Consider the following 19,527-nt stretch of genomic DNA (forward strand, 5'->3'; position numbering starts at 1 on the left):
AAGAAGAAAGAGGTTATACTACATTAGCTTTAAGATCTTCTCTTCTTCTGATGCCGGCAAAGCTCATAGACTAAAATCTCTTTCTTCTTGGTCCTTTAAAAGGTATCACATCCTTTTAAGTTTTGTCCAGGAACAATTTGGCTACTAGTACCCTATAGGAATGTGCAGCGGTAAAAAATTTGTTTTGTTTTCGAGAGGTTTCTTCCTCACAAATTTTGATTCATTTGATTTGTTTCTTTCATTAAAAAAAAAAAAATGAATCAAACATTAACAAAAAAAACAAAAATGAACAAAAAAATTAAACAGAGCCTCCCAAGGCCTCCTGACTCCACCACCCATCCCTCCCATCTGGAAAAATACCAGAGCCAGGATACTCCCCAGCCCCACTTACCTGGTCTGGTGGGGATATGCTGCAGACTCAGGCCTAGGCCCAGCAAAAGCCTTGGCCTTGGTAGGTTGAAGCTGCAGTAGGTCGCCACTATCTTGGCCTAAGATCTACACAAGGCCAAGGCTTACAGGGCTGGTCCCAATGCCTTAACCTAATACTGACACCAGGGCCTAGTCCTGATTCTGGGACCTTGGCCAATCTTCAGGCCCAGGTCCAACACTGGGGCCTGGTCCAGAGATCGGGTCCTGACACCTGGGCCTCGGTCTAGACCCAAACCTGATTCCATGGCCCAGCCTGGAAGCCGGGTCCTGGCATCTGGGCCTAGGCAAGAATGAGGCCCGGTGCCAGGGCCCAGCCCAAAGGCCATATCCCAATGCCTAGACCTCAGCCCAGACCCAGACCCGGACCTTGGCTTAGACCAGGCTCAATGCTGCAATCCAGCCTGGAGGCCAGGTCCCTCTACCAGGTCCTCGGCACAGACCCAGTCCTAAAGCTTGGACCTTGGCCCGGACCCAGGCATAATGTCTGGGCCTCAGCCTTGAGGCCAGGTCCCAATGCCTGGGCCTTGGAGATCCTCTTCATTGGTCATCTGTCTTCTTTCTTCTAATGATGCTTTCCACTGGGGTCACGCTGGAGTAAATTAACTCCGGCGCATCCTCCTCAGCTGAGAGCACCATTTTGCTCTACGGTGTCTGGCCTGTGTCAGGGCAGAGGCCCTAGCATTAGGGTCCAGCCTTCAGGCCAAGCCTCAGCTTTGGGCCTGGGCCCAGGCTCCGGCCTACGCATTGGGATCTGGTGGGATACCCAACAGATCAGTTAAGTAATTTTTTTGGGGGGGGTTCTGGTCTTTGCTTGGGTCTCTGCTGATACCCCAGTGTCAGCTTGAGCCTAGGACGAGAGCCCGGTGTCGTGCTTGGACCTAGGCCATGACCTTTACTTTAGGCCTCATCCTATGCCCTAGGCAATAGGGATGTGAATCGTTTTAGGACGATTAAAATTATCGTCCGATAATTTTAATATCGTCTTAAACCGTTATGGAACACAATACAATACAGATTCTAACGATTTATCATTATAAATCGTTAGAATCGTGAGCCGGCACACTAAAACCCCCTAAAACCCACCCCCGACCCTTTAAATTAAATCCCCCACCCTCCCGAACCCCCCCCAATAACTTAAATAACCTGCGGGTCCAGCGGCGGTCCGGAACGGCAGCGGTCCGGAACGGGCTCCTGCTCTGAATCTTGTCGTCTTCAGCCGGCGCCATTTTCCAAAATGGCGCCGAAAAATGGCGGCGGCCATAGACGAAAAAGATTGGACGGCAGGAGGTCCTTCCGGACCCCCGCTGGACTTTTGGCAAGTCTCGTGGGGGTCAGGAGGCCCCCCACAAGCTGGCCAAAAGTTCCTGGAGGTCCAGCGGGGGTCAGGGAGCGATTTCCGCCGCGAATCGTTTTCGTACGGAAAATGGCGCCGGCAGGAGATCGACTGCAGGAGGTCGTTCAGCGAGGCGCCGGAACCCTCGCTGAACGACCTCCTGCAGTCGATCTCCTGCCGGCGCCATTTTCCGTACGAAAACGATTCGCGGCGGGAAATCGCTCCCTGACCCCCGCTGGACCTCCAGGAACTTTTGGCCAGCTTGTGGGGGGCCTCCTGACCCCCACGAGACTTGCCAAAAGTCCAGCGGGGGTCCGGAAGGACCTCCTGCCGTCCAATCTTTTTCGTCTATGGCCGCCGCCATTTTTCGGCGCCATTTTGGAAAATGGCGCCGGCTGAAGACGACAAGATTCAGAGCAGGAGCCCGTTCCGGACCGCTGCCGTTCCGGACCGCCGCTGGACCCGCAGGTTATTTAAGTTATTTGGGGGGGGGTTCGGGAGGGTGGGGATTTAATTTAAAGGGTCGGGGGTGGGTTTTAGGGGGTTTTAATGTGCCGATTTTTCGATTTTTAACGATTTTTAACGATTTTTCACGATATTTTACCCCCCCCAAACGGCAACAATACGATTCCCTCCCCCTCCCAGCCGAAATCGATCGTTAAGACGATCGAGGACACGATTCACATCCCTACTAGGCAATGCTCCAGCTTCAGGCCGAGGCATCGACTTCGCACTCAGGCTTAGGCTGCAGCCCCTGCTTTGGGCCTCATCCTATGCCCTAAGCGAGGCCCCGGCTTCGGGTGTAGGCCTAGGCCCAACCGGAACTTTTAAATAAATTAAACGAATAGATTAGTTTTATGTGTGTGTGTGGGGGGGGGGGTGTTCCTTCAATTTTTTTCATGGCACCCTGAATGAAACAAATTGCCCATTATTCATTGCATTTTGCAAATTTGTGTAAAACAAATGCACCTCCCTAGTACTCTACACTATATGTAGCTGTACAAAAGGTTAAAATAAATTATTTAGTTCAGCCTAAAATTTTATACACATCTGTTTGCCTCAGAAATGCCGAATGTTTGCACTTTACAACTACGCTTTCCAATATTAATTCCCTTCATTCCAGTTAAAAAAAATGTAAAGTTTTTCTTGCATCAATTATCTGGTAGAAAGACCTCACCACATTAGAAAACAAAATGTTCTCAGGTACTTTCAATACTACAAAGCAAGTCCAAAGCTCACTAGAAAGTCCTTGTCAGAAGTTTGCCAAGCTGTGCTCCACATTTTAACATAAAGGTCAAGCATAACTCCAACTTAATCCATGCATTATGACGCATGGAGCCTCATTGAATACCAACTGCATTGTCAAAAGTAACTTAAATTCACCAGCTACCTATAAAAATGCTACTAAACTTTGCCAGACATCCCTTAGAAGAGGATCTTTTGTACTGAAGATTTTTATTGGAATTTGTAATGAAAAAATGTGGGGTTGAAGTCTAATTTTTTTCCTGGTTAGCTGTTGTCTTGACATTCAAGCTATTATCCCAGTGCCCATTCTCATTGTCGCGCACTCAGCAGAGGGATGAATGGGCTGAAAAGTTGATTTAGCTTCCGATGCTCGCGAGATGATTTATTTAGAATCGAATGGAGAAGTGTGCACTTTATACCTTTGTCAGGAAACTAAAGAAGCAATAACAGAATAATAAAGTCGATAGCCTTTATGAGGCTTATTACTAATTTTAGGGCCCCGAAGTTTCCTTCATCAGACGGTGTCTTCAATCAGACTTGGTCCACACAGTATAGCCCTTCTCATTGCCTTCACAGAATATTTATTTATTTATTTAATAACTTTTCTATACCGGCATTAGTAGGAGACATCATGCCGGTTCACATGACAACAAAAGAATGGAAAATACATTATAACAGGGCGGTGGGTGGGGAATATAACAACAACAGAGAAGGCAAGAAGATATAGGTCTGAGCAACTGGTTAACAGAAGCTAGGTAATACAATTCAACAGGTTATAAATTAGAGATGTACTGAATGGGAAGCAGCACCAGTGGAGTATTTACAAAGGATCCGGGACGATCTGGGGGCGAGCATTTGGGGCAGAGGTAGGGAGGGGAGAGGCTGTTAACAGGTGATCCTTAACCTACAGGCACAGTGGAATATTATTCTATCTTCTGGTGGATTGTAAAGCAGGTACGTTCGACTCGGCAGTCATTTATTTTGGTTTGATTTAGTTTTCAGTTTTTCAATGCTTTATTAATCATTATGTGCGTGCCCACTCTCGTAAATTAGGAAAGCAGCTCACTGTTTTTAGGCTAAACACATAAGCAAAAATGGGAAGCCAAGAGGGGTCACAGGAAAGTCTGTACAGACTGATAGTGAGCATAGACCAAGGTCAAAGAAGAACCAAACTGATATGCAAAAAAAAAAAAAAAAACCAAAGTAGCAAAACATAAATGCAAATTTTTACTCTTTATTCAAAAACTATTACTGAATGGCTTCTTACATACAGTAGCTGGGCCCCTAGTAGATAAAGGTGCAGTGTGTGAGAAAGCAGTCTTGCAGATATTTAGGATAGTGTAAATACCGAGTTGTCACTATTTCTTGCAAGGCAGGATCTTTAACAGAGTTTTCCCAAACAGGACCATTGTGCGTCTCACTTTATTTGTCCCCGAGATCAAACAGTCTGGTTTAGCAGTTCTCTTCCTCTCTGAGAGCAGCATTTCAGGTAGCCCCAGTGACGGTTGGCGCTATTCCTGTAGGATGCTAATGAGCAAAAATAAGGATCAACAAATAAATTGTATGTAATACCTTTTTATTGGATTAGCTTAATACACTTGTGACCAGCTTTGGAGAGCTACATTTCATCGGGTTCATTGTCTTAATGAAGGTAGCACAGCTGTCCATAGCTGGCCTCAAATATATTAAAGTTAGCTCAAAAGGAAGGCATCCCTTATGCAATATTTGTTGACCCTTGTTTCTGTGTAAGCAAGTGAACTAATACGGCAATCGCACTAGTTTATGCGCAAAGCGATGTCCTCTTCTTTTCAAGCTTTTACGGTTCCAGCCTGGATCTCAGCTTGGGCTCCAGTTTTCGCCCCCTTCCAATCCTCCTCGGGCTCCTATCTGCCTTCAAGCTTGCAAACAACCCCATTCTATGCCGAGGGACAACTCTTCTCTAAACAAACTCTTACTGGAACTGTCATACCTAGCCAACTCATTAATCCCCCCCTTCCCGATTCACCTGACAGAAGCCTTTGCAGCTAGCTCCACTACAACGTGCTAGGGTTTTCAGCCTTTTAAGTCCATCAAATGCGTGGGGTGCGTTTATTCCATTACACATAGTCAATGACAAAATCCTATGAACCAGATGTAAGCTTGGATAGAAGTCCTGCTGTATAAACTGCCTGAGTTTTGGATTGTAGAACTTTTGCTGTCTCATTTTTTTGGCTGCAAGGGAAATTTAAGCCTTAGATAGCAGAAATGCTATTTCAAAAATGTGCAAGAATGAAGGTCAGCAAACAGGTTAAAGGTTTCTGCTCGGCTGATTTGTGGCCAGATTTTGAGAGTTATATTCCCGTCATCAAGGCAATGCAAAACGAACCAGCATTCCTTGAATATCATGAACGACTCATTATTTTACATTGACCTGATGAATAGATTTCTCAAGAGCTGATAATAAATATGTTGTTCTCACCCACAGCTTGTTTGCTGACCTTTATATCTCAGTCTAACACAATGGACATATTTCATTCAAAAATGATTAAGGAAAATTACTTGGTAATTATTTTGTGATATTGTTTCCCATTTCCCTAATGAATGTTCATTTTAAGGGGGATGTCTGTAAAGTGATATTGTAATTTTTTTTAAAGGGGGGTACCAGGGTTGCTTTTTTGTTTAAAGGAGGAAATATTTTCAAGAGATTTAATCCTGCTACAGTGAGCTGAGTACCCATTTGCCTTTTCACGTTTCTATTTTTTTTTTTTGCACGTTTTTAAAAGACTTTCCATTCTGACAGATCCATCAGACTGTGTCAGATATACTTTCATCCTGATAATACTTTTAAAGAATGGACACTGAACATTTTATTTTTAAACAAAAAGCATTATTACCATGGTAACACGGTAACTCGTGGCAGATACACACTAACTGGCTCATCTAGCCGGCTGCCCTGGTTTTCTACCACTTTGGATATGCGAGTCTGGATGCCCAAGTACATTTGATAATAAAAATAGTGGTTGCTCCGTGCAAGTCACCTCAGCCTTCTTAGAAACACAGAACATGACAGCAGATAAAGACCATGTGGTCCATTCAGAATGCTCATCCATTTCTCCTGCTCCTCTCCCTCAGAGATCCAAACTAAACTAAAACTCTCTTAAATTTTCTCCACCACCTCCATCTGTTCTCCATCCTTTCTGTAAAGAAATATTTCCTTAGATTACCCATCAGTCTACCCCCCTTTTACCCTTATTTTATGACTCCCCCACCTTCCATTCCAGAGCCTCCTTTCCTCTGAAAGAGGCCTGCTTCCTGTACCTGTATGCCGCGGGGGTATTTAAATGTCTCTATCATATCTGCCCTTCCCTCCACGGTATACGTGCATCTGTATATCTGCCCCAGGGGCGGATTGGCCTATCGGGGGATCGGGCATCCCCCGGTGGGCCGGTCGCTCTGGCCACGTGGTCTGCAGAGCGCAGCCGCGACAGAGTCACACTTGGCAGACCACGGGGTATCTCCTGGGCCGGCCTGGGCGGCAAATCCCCAGGCCGATCTTTACCCGGAATCCGCCCCTGGTCTGCCCCCATGTGCTTTATTATAAAGGTCAGTCTAGTAGCTGCCCCCTGGATTGACTCTATTCAGTTTATATCCTTTTGAAATTGTGGTCTCCGCTTTGTACATATTACTCCAAATGGAGTGTCATCAAAGACATTTACAGGGGCAATATCACCTTTCTTGCTGGCTATTCCTCTCCTCATGCACTCAACATAATTCTGGCTTTTGACATCACCACCTGTTTGGCCGCCTTGAGATCATCTGGTGTGATCACACCCAGATATTTCTGTTTTGTGCACAGAACTTGACTCACTATACTATACTGCTCTCTTGGGTTTTTGCAACCCAAATGTTTGACCCTGCATTTTTTTTTTTTTACTTTTTATTTATACAATTATCATTTTACAATATCCAGAAAAAAGATCTTGAAAATGAAAACAGAAATAAATATTACAAATATGTATAGGAAATATATTTTTTTATCTATCATGTCAATTCCAAATCCAAGTCCACAGTATTTTATTTAGATTTTTTATATTCCGCTTTTTCACACTATAAGGGATCTAGGCACAATTCAAAGATAATAAAATAAGGAAAAAACCGACACTAAGCAGGGCTTGTACCCATTAATACAGGATTCACATCTGCCTTTCCAATAATTAAGTAGCTGCAGACTGAGGAGAAATAACTCTCAAAGGTACCTACCTTGCCCCTTAAGAACTGAGACAATTGGGCAGGCTGAAAAAAAAATGAATGATACATTCCTAGAGTTAATATAACACTTGCAGGGTTATTTTAAAAAGAAAAAGGCACCCAACTGAAAAACTCTAGGTCTCATCACAAGAAACTGCTGCCGCTTTATCTGAGTTTGTCTTGCCACATCTCAAAATACTCTGACTTTTTAATTAAGGAAAGTCTCATCTCGATGTCTAAAAAAACCAACCACAAGATCCAGTCTCTAGCCAGCTCTAAAACAAAAGAAACGATCAAAGTTGCAGGAGTAACTGCTTCACTGTCAAAAGTTTCAAGTATGGCCGAAATATTTTCTAGATCTATTGAAGGCATAGCTAAAGATCTGGCAGATAAAGCATTAATCCTCTTGAACGGACGCAAACAATGCACCTTAGAAATCGGGGGAACAGCTTTCTCAGGAACCTTCAATACTTCCAAGAGAAAAATGTATATATCTTATTTGTAAGCAACTGATTTTATTTAATAATGGATTTGTTGAAGCATTTTAATAGAGTCAACTTCTTGCTTGAGAATGTGTTGCGCTTGGAGGTGGACCTTTGTTCTGGAGCAGTGTAGGGTGGCTCCCTGGTCGGACCCAGGAAGCACCTGCCACCAGGTGGCGGAGCACAGGAGGAGACAGAGGCTAGCTGGAGCTTCACCATTGGAAGCCTGAGGTCCCCCTGGGTGGAGCCCTTGGGGACCCGGACCACTTGGACTTAGGTGGGTCTCCGAGATAGGAAGTATAGAGGTGTGCCCACCGGGATCAAGGGTGTGCGGTCGATGTCTTGACTAGAGGCCTGAGGGATCAAGGAAGGTCAGTTCAGAGTCTGCGATGACAAGACTAGGAGCAGGGTCAGAATCAAGGAGGTGTGATCAACAATAGCAGAGGTCAAGTTCCAAGGATCACTCCATGAGTAGTTAGCCAAAGCAGAGGTCAAGTTCCAAGGATCAGTCCGAGAGTTGTCAGCCAAAGTAGGGGTCAGGTTCCAGAGGTCAGACGTGGTCAAGGAGGCAGGCAAAGGTCAGAATCCGGGCAGCGATCAACGTGGTCAAGGAGCAGGCAGAGGTCAGTACCAGAGAGTCAGTCCAAGAGGTACTACCTGGGGAAACGCAGGAACAGACGGACGCTGGAACAAGACTGGAACAGGCGATGAGACACGGAGGCAAACTAGTACACACACAGTGTCGACCCAATTGCCAAGGCAAGGAAGTGCAAGCAGGCACTTCCTTTTGTAGTATGTTCAATCAGGGCACGCCGTGGAGCTTGGACCCGCCCCTGGTCCTAAGAGTCCGGGCGGTCTGCGCGCATGCACCTGGGGGCGGGGCCGACACCACAGAGGATGCTGAGCCCCGCCGTGAGGCCTGGTGCACTGAGGAAGGCCCGACGACTGCTGCCATGGGACGCCGAGGCCTGGAGGAGCTAGCAGCTGCTGCCAGAGAGGCCGATCCGGGACCTGGGTGGAGTTGGAGAGGTGAGCAGGCCCATGGACGGGGTGCACAACAGAATGTCAGATTGTTGACCCAGATTGATTTTAGAATATTCCAGAGCATGCACCTGATCCTCTAGATCAGAACATTTGGTGACTAAAGAATTCAATTATGCCAAAATAGATAGCCCAATCCTTCTGTAGCCTCCCAAATTGACTAGAGTGAATTGAGAAGGTCTTGCCAAAGAAATTTGCACCAATAGAGAAATACCTTCAGAAATAAATTCAGAAGATAAAGGCAGTCCTTCTTCAACAGCCCGCTGGCTGCTCAAGGCAGAAACACCCTCTAGAATTCCAGAGAAAGTTAAACCGATATACACAGCTGAACCACATGGCTTCACGCTCTCTGCAGTGGAAACAGTCACATCAGCGTCTTCAGCCCACACTTCCAGTTGTGGGGTCAGGGTCCAAACTGCCATGGGATTCACAGGTGGAGTCCTTATGATCAAGGAAAGCAATGTAAACAAATCGGGGGGAGAAACAAGTACCTCTTTCTCTCATACTAACCCCAATGATGCCACTCTCAATCTAATTGTACCTCACACAACATGGACATCCATTGGGATGGCAAGAGAGGGAAATGGATAATACAGCAGAGACAATCCTCTCTTTAGCCCTTTTCCAACCAGCATGAGGCTAGCTAAGGTAAGAATTAGAAAATTCAGATGAGACGCACACCACGCTGACAAGTGCTTACAGTGCCATCTTGGATCTCGACCCTTAGAGGAATGGCTATCATCCACAAAAAGACACACCTTTCATGATAGCTGTTACGCCCCTCACCTCTAGTCTGAAGCACCTCCAGCATCATGCAGCATTCCAGGAACATGGCTGAACTTCCTGCAGTTCTTGAACCCTTCTTATAGACATTGTTATTTGGAACTTACCTTGATGATATCACTTCCTCCCAACTATAAAGGAAGCTCAGAACGTCCACTCAATGCCTTTGCAAAAAGTCTCTTGCTTGTCTTCAGCAGTGCTAGTTGCCAGTGTTTCTTTGTGTCTCCATGCCTGTTCCAGTCTGATTCCAGTTGTTTCTGCTCCTCTCCTGGTTTGCCTCTGTGTCTGTTCTTTTGATCCTTATTCCTCTCTCTTGTCTGCCCTGTATTGTCCTCCTTTGGATCTGTCTCTGCCTGCCTTGACTCTGGGCTGGACTGTGATTCTGCCTTGCTCTCAGCCTGCCTTAACCCTGGACTGGACAACTCTGCCTTCTCCTCAGCTCAGCCTGTAAGTCCTGCCGGCTGCCAGAACCTGTGGGCTCAACCCAAGGGGGAGTTGATTGGTTAGGCGGAAGACCTCAGCTGCTCTGATTCATCTGCTCCTGTTAAGGCCTATTTTGTGTGTGCACAAAATAGGCTGTACCAACTTACCAGCGGTCCAAGACCTCAGCTGGTCTGCCAATAGCTCTTCTGCAGTAAAAATGTTAAACAGAATTGTTCTGAGGACCAGTCCCTGCAAGACACCACTAATAACTCCCCTTTCCTCAGAGTGAACCCCATTTACCACTATCCTTTCTTGCCTCCCACTCAACCTGTCAGTCACTTTAGAGCCCATACCTAAGGTTCTCAATTTATTATAAGTTGCCAATGCAGAACCAAGTCAAAGATCTTGCTAAAATCCAAGTACACTATGGGCCGGATTTTAAAAGCCCTATGCGCGTAAATCCAGAGGATTTACGCGCATAGGGGGGATTACGCGCGCCGGGCCTATTTTAAAAAGGCCTGGCGATGCGTGTAAAGCCCCGGGAAGTCCCGGGGCTTTACTAAAGGGGCAGGCCGGGGGTGGGGCAGCGGTGGGATGGGGCGGTCCATGGGAGGGGCAGGGGCAGGGACAGAGGCCTCCGACACCGCGGCCATTGAGCTGTGTTAAAGGATCACGTGCAGGCAGGCTGCTGGTGCACGCAACCTGTGCCTGCCCCATGGCAGGCGCAAAAGGTAAGATAATTTTGGGGGGGTTAGAGTAGGGCTAGGGGGGGAAGGTTAGGGGAAGGAGTGGGAAGGTTAGCTTAGGGGGAAGGGAACGGGGGAAGGCAACGCAGCTTGGCGTGCGCAATGTGCACAATTGTGCATTCCCTTGCGCACGCCGACCCCTGAAGATATAACTTGCGCGCGCAAGTTATAAAATCAGGCGTACACGTGTGTGCACCGGGTAGTGCGCGCACATGTGCGTCGCGCGTGCTGTTTTTAAAATCTACCCCTAAATCTAACATTCCTCTGATTTAACTCCCTGGTCACCTAGTCAATAAAATTGTTTAGATTTGTCTGACGAGATCTTTCTCTCTGGTAAAAACCATGCTGTCTTGGATCCTGTAATCCATTGGCTTCCTGAAACTGTATTATCCTCTCTTCTAAGAGCGAATCCATTAATTTACACTGAGATCAGACTACCCAGCCTGTAGTTTTCAGACTCCCTACTTCCACTCTTGTGAAGAAGAACCATTTCTGCCTGTCTTCAGTCCTCCAGAACTACTCCGGACTCTAAAAGAGTGTCAGAAGGGTCAGAGAGTGAAGCTGCCAGAACTTCCCTCAACACTTTCGGATGTAACTTGTCCAGCCCCATTGCTTTTTTTTACTTTTAGATATTCTAACTTCTCACAAGCACAGTCTTCCAAAAATAGTTTGAGGTCTAACTCACTTTCATTCCTATTTGTGGCAGTTTTCTGTGGTCTCAATTATCACTGAACAGAAACATTTGTTAAACAATTCTGCTTTTTCCTCGTCAGCATCTGCATATTCCCCCACTTCACTTTTGAGCCTTACAATCCCATTTTTGCACTTCCTCCTGTCACTAACATATCTAAAAACTAAATCTTGTCCCCCAGTTTAACTTTTTATTTCTATTGCCACTTTTTCCTGTCCTGACTGCTTTCCTGGCTTCTCCTGGCTTTTCCAGATATTTTTGTCTGTCTTCCTCTTCTGTGATCTCTTCCACTTTATGAACACTAATGTTTTTTTCTGTTACCTTTTCAGTTACTTCTTTTAAAAAAAACACATTTAGGGCAGCTTAGGCCCTATTAAAGGTCAAAGTGAGTGTATTGGTTAATATTGGGAAGCGTTTAGCAGTGGGAGGTCCAAGGGATGGATGTGTGGCTGGTGGGTGATGGTGGATTCCTTCCTCCAAAAGGAGAAAGTACAAAGGAAAGAATATAAAACTGCCTCCCATGAGGCACAAGAAGAGCTGCATAGGAAATTCAGACTGGAAAAGAGTTGCAACATGGTGCAAAGAGGAAAGAAGTGGGAGGAAGGGAGGCGCAACAAAGAGAAGTTGTCCCAGCCTGACTGCCTGCTCCTGGAATGCCTGCTCCTGGAATGCCAGGTCCTGGAATGCCTGCTCCTGGAATGCCAGGTCCTGGAATGCCTGCTCCTGGAATGCCAGGTCCTGGAATGCCAGGTCCTGGAATGCCTGCTCCTGGAATGCCTGGTCCTGGAATGCCTGCTCCTGGAATGCCAGGTCCTGGAATGCCAGGTCCTGGAATGCCTGCTCCTGGAATGCCTGCTCCTGGAATGCCAGGTCCTGGAATGCCTGCTCCTGGAATGCCAGGTCCTGGAATGCCAGGTCCTGGAATGCCAGGTCCTGGAATGCCTGGTCCTGGAATGCCTGCTCCTGGAATGCCAGGTCCTGGAATGCCTGGTCCTGGAATGCCTGCTCCTGGAATGCCTGGTCCTGGAATGCCTGCTCCTGGAATGCCTGCTCCTGGAATGCCAGGTCCTGGAATGCCTGGTCCTGGAATGCCTGGTCCTGGAATGCCTGCTCCTGGAATGCCAGGTCCTGGAATGCCAGGTCCTGGAATGCCAGGTCCTGGAATGCCTGCTCCTGGAATGCCAGGTCCTGGAATGCCTGCTCCTGGAATGCCAGGTCCTGGAATGCCAGGTCCTGGAATGCCTGCTCCTGGAATGCCAGGTCCTGGAATGCCTCTGGGGAAAGAAGGGAACCGTTCTTTGAATGGTCCAGATTTGGGACCTGGAATGTCTGACTGCTAAGAGCAGTGGGAGGGACTTCGTGTGTCATCCACCGTGAGCAAAAGCAAGAGCGACTCTGTAACTTATCCTGGGGAACAGCAGAGACGCTGGGAAGAAGGAGCAGGGGGCTAATCTTGAAAGTGGCATGCTGCATGAGATCTGATTCTGGAGAGTTGTTTTGGAAGAGAGTGGAACTTTGGCATTCTTGTGTTTGAATTTCCTACTTCTTGTTTCTGCTGTGGAGATTATTTTTGTACCTGCTGAAAAAGACTGTTTTGCTTAGGTAAACCTTTTTTTTCTGTTTGTAGCACAACCTCAGAGTGGAGCGCATTTATTTTGCAGGTAGCCTCTGGCCAGCTGGCCTTGCAGGCCTGTCCTGCCCCCAACTGATGGGCCCCAGAGACTCTTTTCCCCCTCTCTGGTTGAGTAAATCCAGTGCTTTCCAAGACCGAGAAGGTGATCCCCATTTATACACAGATGCCTCTTTTTCCTCTTAACGTTATTTACTTTTCTAACAAAAAGGTTTCTTGCCCTTACAGTGTCTCATGTTAGTTTTACCCACTGCACTTCTATTTCCCTTATTTTACCCCCAACTGATTTATGACTTCTTGAGGTAGTCCCCCATCTCAACAAAGTTAGTTTTTCTGGTCCAGGACCTGTTCCTTTGAATAAACCACTACTGCTTGTGCTCTAACACTGACCCCCACTAGATCCCATGGGATCCCCCGGTATGACATTCTTCCCACTTGTAAACACCAGGTTCAGTATCCCCCTCCGTCAGTTTTGATACCAGTTACTGGAACCGTTCCTCCTGCAGACAATCTGGGACCTCCTTGCATTTAAACCAACTGGCAATAGCACCTCCACTTTCATAGGAATTTTATGAATATCTTCAATTTCTATCCATGTCATCTGTCTGCGGAGGTCTGTATATCACACCAGTATGGAAGGATATTCTGTTCCCTCTTTCCAGATTAACCCACCATGCCACCTTCTTAACTTGTAAGCCCTGCAGTTCTGCTGCTTTAATATTTTTTTTGTATAGCACCAGTCTTTCTCCCTTTCTTCCTATCCTGTCCTTCCTGAATAGATTATAGCTTGGTATAACTTACATCCCAGTCATGGTTCTCGGTACCTCACATCTCTCTGACTGCCTTTACATCCAAGTCAACCTTTTCCATTACAGTCTCTTGATCTAAGACATTACTTCCCATATTATGAGCATTAGTGTACATAGCTTTCCAGATGCTGCCCTTTTTTTTTTCTCATTTCTAGAAGTGTTTAAAAGTTTACTTACCTGACTACTTTTACTTACCCTAGGACTTTGTCCACCTATCCCCAGTGCTCCTTAGTTTAAAAGCTTCCTCAGTAGCTTTGCCAGTCTGTTCTGAAAGACACTATGGCCCTCCTTATGCCATCATTCATGGTCCAGGAAGCCAAAACGCTGTCTTCGAAACCATCTACACAACCATCTTCAGAATGCGAGCTTCCCTGCCTGTCAAAATAAAATATTTACTGTAAACATATTTATTTTATTTATGTATTTAAAATTATTTTTATACCGCCTATATACAAAGGTTTGTAAGATCTAAGCAGTTTACAAATAAAAATAGTAGAAATACAATAATAAATTGGGATGTATATCAGTCTTTGTTATAAATCCCAAATTCTATAAGCACAGGTAGAAACAGTGTTTCTGATCCTGATCTGGGATTGTCTCACTTCCATCCTGAAATTTCCCTCTGGACTGATGCTGAGTTACTGGCTCTCCAAGGACTTTCTCTCCTTTCTCCTTTTCACACAGTTTGGAATTGGTTTGTTACCTGGATGTATCAACTGAATTAGCTAATCTCTTTCTCCTTCCCGCCACCATTGACTCCCACAGATCTCTGTGCCCTGCAAGGGTCACAGTACCTTCTGATCCTCTTCCCCTGAAGACAGACGCAGGAATAAGAGGTTTACTCCCTCAATGTGGGAATATGCTCCACTCCAACTGTTGCAAGCAGTTAACAGATACAATAAGCTGATAGAAGAACCGCCATGGAGCCCTACTACGTGGCCTTCTGCAACTCACTGCTGCTCGGGGACATAAGGCTAAATTTTTCCCACTTCGACTTCCATCCTCTTTCTGACCAAAATTTTCTGTGCGTCACCATATTGCCCCCTTGAATTGTACCATTATTGCCACTCCTGGAGGGAAGGTCATAGCAAGTGGTTTAGTCCATTCACTACTCTTGCATTTCCAATATGCCCTGACATTGGGAGGAGCCTACTTCATGGTAAAGAGTCCATAAGGCCCTTTTTTGCTATGTTGCCAGAAATGGATATTTTTCAAATAACTCTTAAATAAATGTTTGTTATTATCAGACAGCTTCCTTGTTTCTTTGCTCCTGTGAATCGTGACTACGCTGCATTGTCAACTAAGCCTCCTTTAAAGACTTCTCTTCTGTGAACCCGTCTAGCAGTTCAGAGACACAATAAAGAAAGATACTGTGTAGGAAGGGCATTTCGTCATTAAAATCATGATTACTTCCTCTGCCACAATTTGCATGTATTGTTACCTCTCTATTTAAGGCCCTTTTAAGGCTGAAACATTTAATTTCATTGCCATCCTGAATAAATAAGTTTGCACTCTTTCCACCCTGCTGTGATTTAAATAACATCTTTTGAATTATTTCCAAAGAAACTCAGCTAGATCATCTGAAAATTACGATTCTTGGATGCAGTCCCTCTGGTGTTGATATTTGCCGTCAAGGCGTCCTTCACTCAAAGAAAGCTGCAAGGTACTGGGGTACAGCACTGTACATGCAGGGCATGGACTGGTTTCCCAAGAGCCGAAAAGCCAGAGTAGCCTGTGAGAGAGCAGCGGTGCAGTGCAGCGCGACGCAACACATTCCTGGCGCAGTCTTTTATGCGCTGCTGCTGCTGCTGCTGCTGCTGCGTCTTTCGGCTTGTGGCCCCGAGCTGCAGGAAGGCCGAGGAGCGAAATGTCTCGTTAACTGAAGGCCAAAGACCGAAACTCTAAAACTGATTCTTCCTCTGAACTTCAGTAATTTTAGCTCTGCTGGCAAAGACAATGCACCCAGCCAACAGCAAAACGCTGAGCGCGCGCCCCCGTTCTGTCTTTCCTTATTCTTTCCTCCTGAAAAAAAAGGATCACAATGTGCTCCCATCGCCAAGTCATCTAAGGCTATTTCCCGAGCAGACTGGAGACAAAGCTTTTCATTTCCAAAAAAAAAAAAAATTATTCTTCAAAGTAGCTAAATTTCCCTTAAAATAGGACAAAAACAATGTCTCATTTAAAGGAGGCAAACGTTTCCCAGAAATGTTTTACTTGTACATGTGTTTCATTTTCTTAGCTGTAATTTTAGGGAACTATATTTATTTATTTAAGTTAGTCAGTGCATTTACCTCACACCTTTTCATTGTAGCTCAAGGCGAAACAACTGTAAATATAGAATCCAGGGCTACTCCTAGTCAGTCTAAACTTTCATTCGTTGCTTAGATCCTTAAAAGCAAGCCTCCCCCCCCCCATGATTCTGCAGGCTTCTTCTCAAAATCATGGAAAGCTGACTTCCCATCAGGGCTGATGCCCTAGCAAATCTTTGGACTCCCCCGCAGTAGCTCCAGCACATTGCTCTACAGGCTCTGGAGCAGCGCCCCTTTCAGCCTTTTTTTGCCACCCCCCTAAATTTGGGGGCTGTAAGCGACCGCCTAGTTAAGCCTAATGGAAGCACGGGCCCTGCTTCCCCTACTCGCCCTTTGTCTCACTCTGGCTCTCCTTTTTCTCTCCTCTCCCCCCATCCCAACTCTGCTCTAACAGCCACTACCTCCTGTCTGCCCCCTTTTACTAAGCAACTGGCCTCCTCTCTTTCTTTTCTCATCCTCCTCTTCCTACAGTCGCTGGCATTCTGTCACCCAGTTGCCAACAAACTCCATTTTGTTTTTCAGGACAGGCTGATCCGGTCCTGTTTTTACCCTTCTGCATTCAGGGACTTGTAGCTCTGAATTCCCCAAGAAATCCGCCTTTCCTGGTAAAGAGAAACTAGTTGGGTACCCTATCTCCCAGTAGTAACCTCTCTGTTGTCACCAGAAGGGAAGAGGCCCTGTGCCATCATTTACATTTTTATATGACAGCGGCGAATCCCTTTGTGCTGTGGCACCGCCGTGCATCCGAAGCGGCAAAGAAACCTTCATCTACAATGTCCTGCTCATTTACAGTGCTATGAGGCGCTGATTGGAGAAGGGAGAAAATGCAACTGATTTCTTAATCATGCCGCCTGCCATTGACCATAGCTTGGACTCTCAAGATTCTTGCCTTTCTCCTGCTTTCAAGCTTCACCTGGCCCTGGATCTACTCTTCTGCCTACACCCCAGAGACTGCCACCTTAGATCTGCCGGCCCCCCCAGAACCCAAAGGCTCAACCAGAGGGGAAAGGGGTTGGTATAGGTGAAGCTCCAGCTCAGTCTGTGCACCATCTGTTCTGCCAGTTGGCGGAGAGGACCTACAGGCCCTACCCTGTATGTTGCGCCAACCTCACCCCCCCACACATGCGTCCACCATCCTAACATGCTGTGCACAGCATATTACACCATGAGTTGGAAGACTGTTACATTTTTCTCCTACCCCTCCCCCATCAAGCATCCCCTTCCGCCACCACTCCCTTTTCCCCATCAGGAACCCCTCCTCGCCTTTTTCCGTCTCCATCTCCTTCCCCCGCAGGTATACCTTTTCCTCTACTCCCTCATTATGGAGCCATCCTCTCCCAATCTTCCATCACCAGGCACCCCTTTCACCCTTTCCCCTCCTCTATCAAGTACCCTTTTCTCTCCTTTTCCCTCCACCCTATTTTCTATCAGGATCATCATTTCACCAACTCCCTCATCAGGGACCCATCCTCTCACACCCCTTCCCCATCAGGTAATTCCTTTCTTCCCTTTTACTGATTGGGCACCCCTGTTCTCCCCCTCTCCTACCCCTTAAGGCACCCATCCTCTACCCCTCCTACTACATCAGGCATAGTCTTATCATTGCCTCCACCCACCTCCTGAAGGGTGCACCACTTTATCCATCTTTTTCTAATCACGTGTTCCAGCATCAGCAGGACTCAGTGCAGCTCTTTGTAGCTTCTCCACAAATGTTTCTCTTTCCTGTCCAGCACGGGTCAGTGATCTCTAGTTTGAAACAGATGGGACTCTGTACATATGAAGCCCCATGCAGTTCAGAAGATCATTGAACTGTGCACACAGGGAGGCCTCCCACTGGGGAAAACCATGAGCACACACTCTTCCTGCAATGCCAGCCCTCCCGTACCCTGGATAACTGCATGAGGAAAAAAAATATATAATTAAACCTGGTGTTGGAGTTGATGCAGCTTGGTTGCTCCATCCAGTAAAGTTATGGCCCCAGAAGAAAGGCTAAAGTGGTTAGGACTGTTCAGCTTGGAGAAGAGACGGCTGAGGGGGGATATGATAGAGGTCTTTAAGATCATGAGAGGTCTTGAACGGGTAGATGTGAATCAGTTATTTACACTTTCGAAGGACTAGGGGGCATTCCATGAAGTTAGCAAGTAGCACATTTAAGACTAATTGGAAAAAATTATTTTTCACTCAATGCACAATAAAGCTCTGGAATTTGTTGCCAAAGGATGTGGTTAGTGCAGTTAGTGTAGCTCGGTTTGGAAAAGTTCTCGGCCCTGACTTTGACAGTCTGAAAAACTGATAGTTATAAAGGTGGCTTGTATGGCCAGAAATTACTTCCATAAGTTTGCTGAGCAGACTGGTCCTTTTCTGCCGTCATTTCTATGTTTCTAAGTTCATTAACTGCTATTAAAATTGACTTAGGGAATAGCCAGTGCTATTACTGGCATCAGTAGCATGGGATCTACTTTGTTTTTGGGTACTTACCAGATACTTGTGACTTGGATTGGCCACTGTTGGAAACAGGATGCTGGGCTTGATGGACCCTTGGTCTGACCCAGTATGGGAATTTCTTAGGTTCTTATGTTCAGAGGTTTTTTCCTCTTTTCTCTGCTGTGGCTCAATTACCTTTTGGTTCCTGAGGCAGAATTTACAGTTAGGTTGGTGAGAAAAAGAACAGCGGGAGCACTGCCGGACAGTCCCTGCTGCTACTCAAAAAGGCTGCCGGTGATAGTCCTGCAAACATAGCTCGGCAGGCTTGGCATGCCACCACAAATCCAGAAGTAAGAGCTGGTGCTGCAGGAGTCAGACACGGGGAGGAGGCGTCGCAGGACAGCAGCGGGAACCACAAGGACAGCTCCCACCACTACTGCAGACTTCCAGGTGGAGGGATGTGGTTGTGGCTGGCGATGGTCCCAGATGCATTGGACCACTGCGGGGGCAGTCCTACACCAAAACCGGCCCAGATTGGAAACTGTCAGGGCAGAGCCTTTGCTTCACTAGCATCTATGACTGAGGTCATATAGGCCATAAGTTAGCTATGGCACTGACGGGCTGGTTTGGATGCCAGTGCTTTTCCTCTGAGCCACAGAAGTGCCAACCTGTATGTGGAAACCTTACATTGACTCACTGGGAGAGCCAGTTATCTCACTTCTGGGGAATTGGATTGGTTCTTGGGTCCAGAATAGGAATTGCTGGGAACAGAGAAGATATTAAGGGCTACATAGCTATCCGGCCAGGACCGGTGGGCTCCCTGCTGCTTAATATGACATATTAGATATTTGGAATTATATATAAGCACCTAGAGTGCTGGAATTAAACTTGTCTGTCACTCAGGGATAGCTCAAGGTAATCTGCTGCCTGAAGCAAGGGAAGAGATGGTGCTACC

This window comes from Rhinatrema bivittatum, chromosome 9 (assembly GCF_901001135.1).
Source record: "Rhinatrema bivittatum chromosome 9, aRhiBiv1.1, whole genome shotgun sequence".
Taxonomy (NCBI): Eukaryota; Metazoa; Chordata; class Amphibia; order Gymnophiona; family Rhinatrematidae; genus Rhinatrema; species Rhinatrema bivittatum.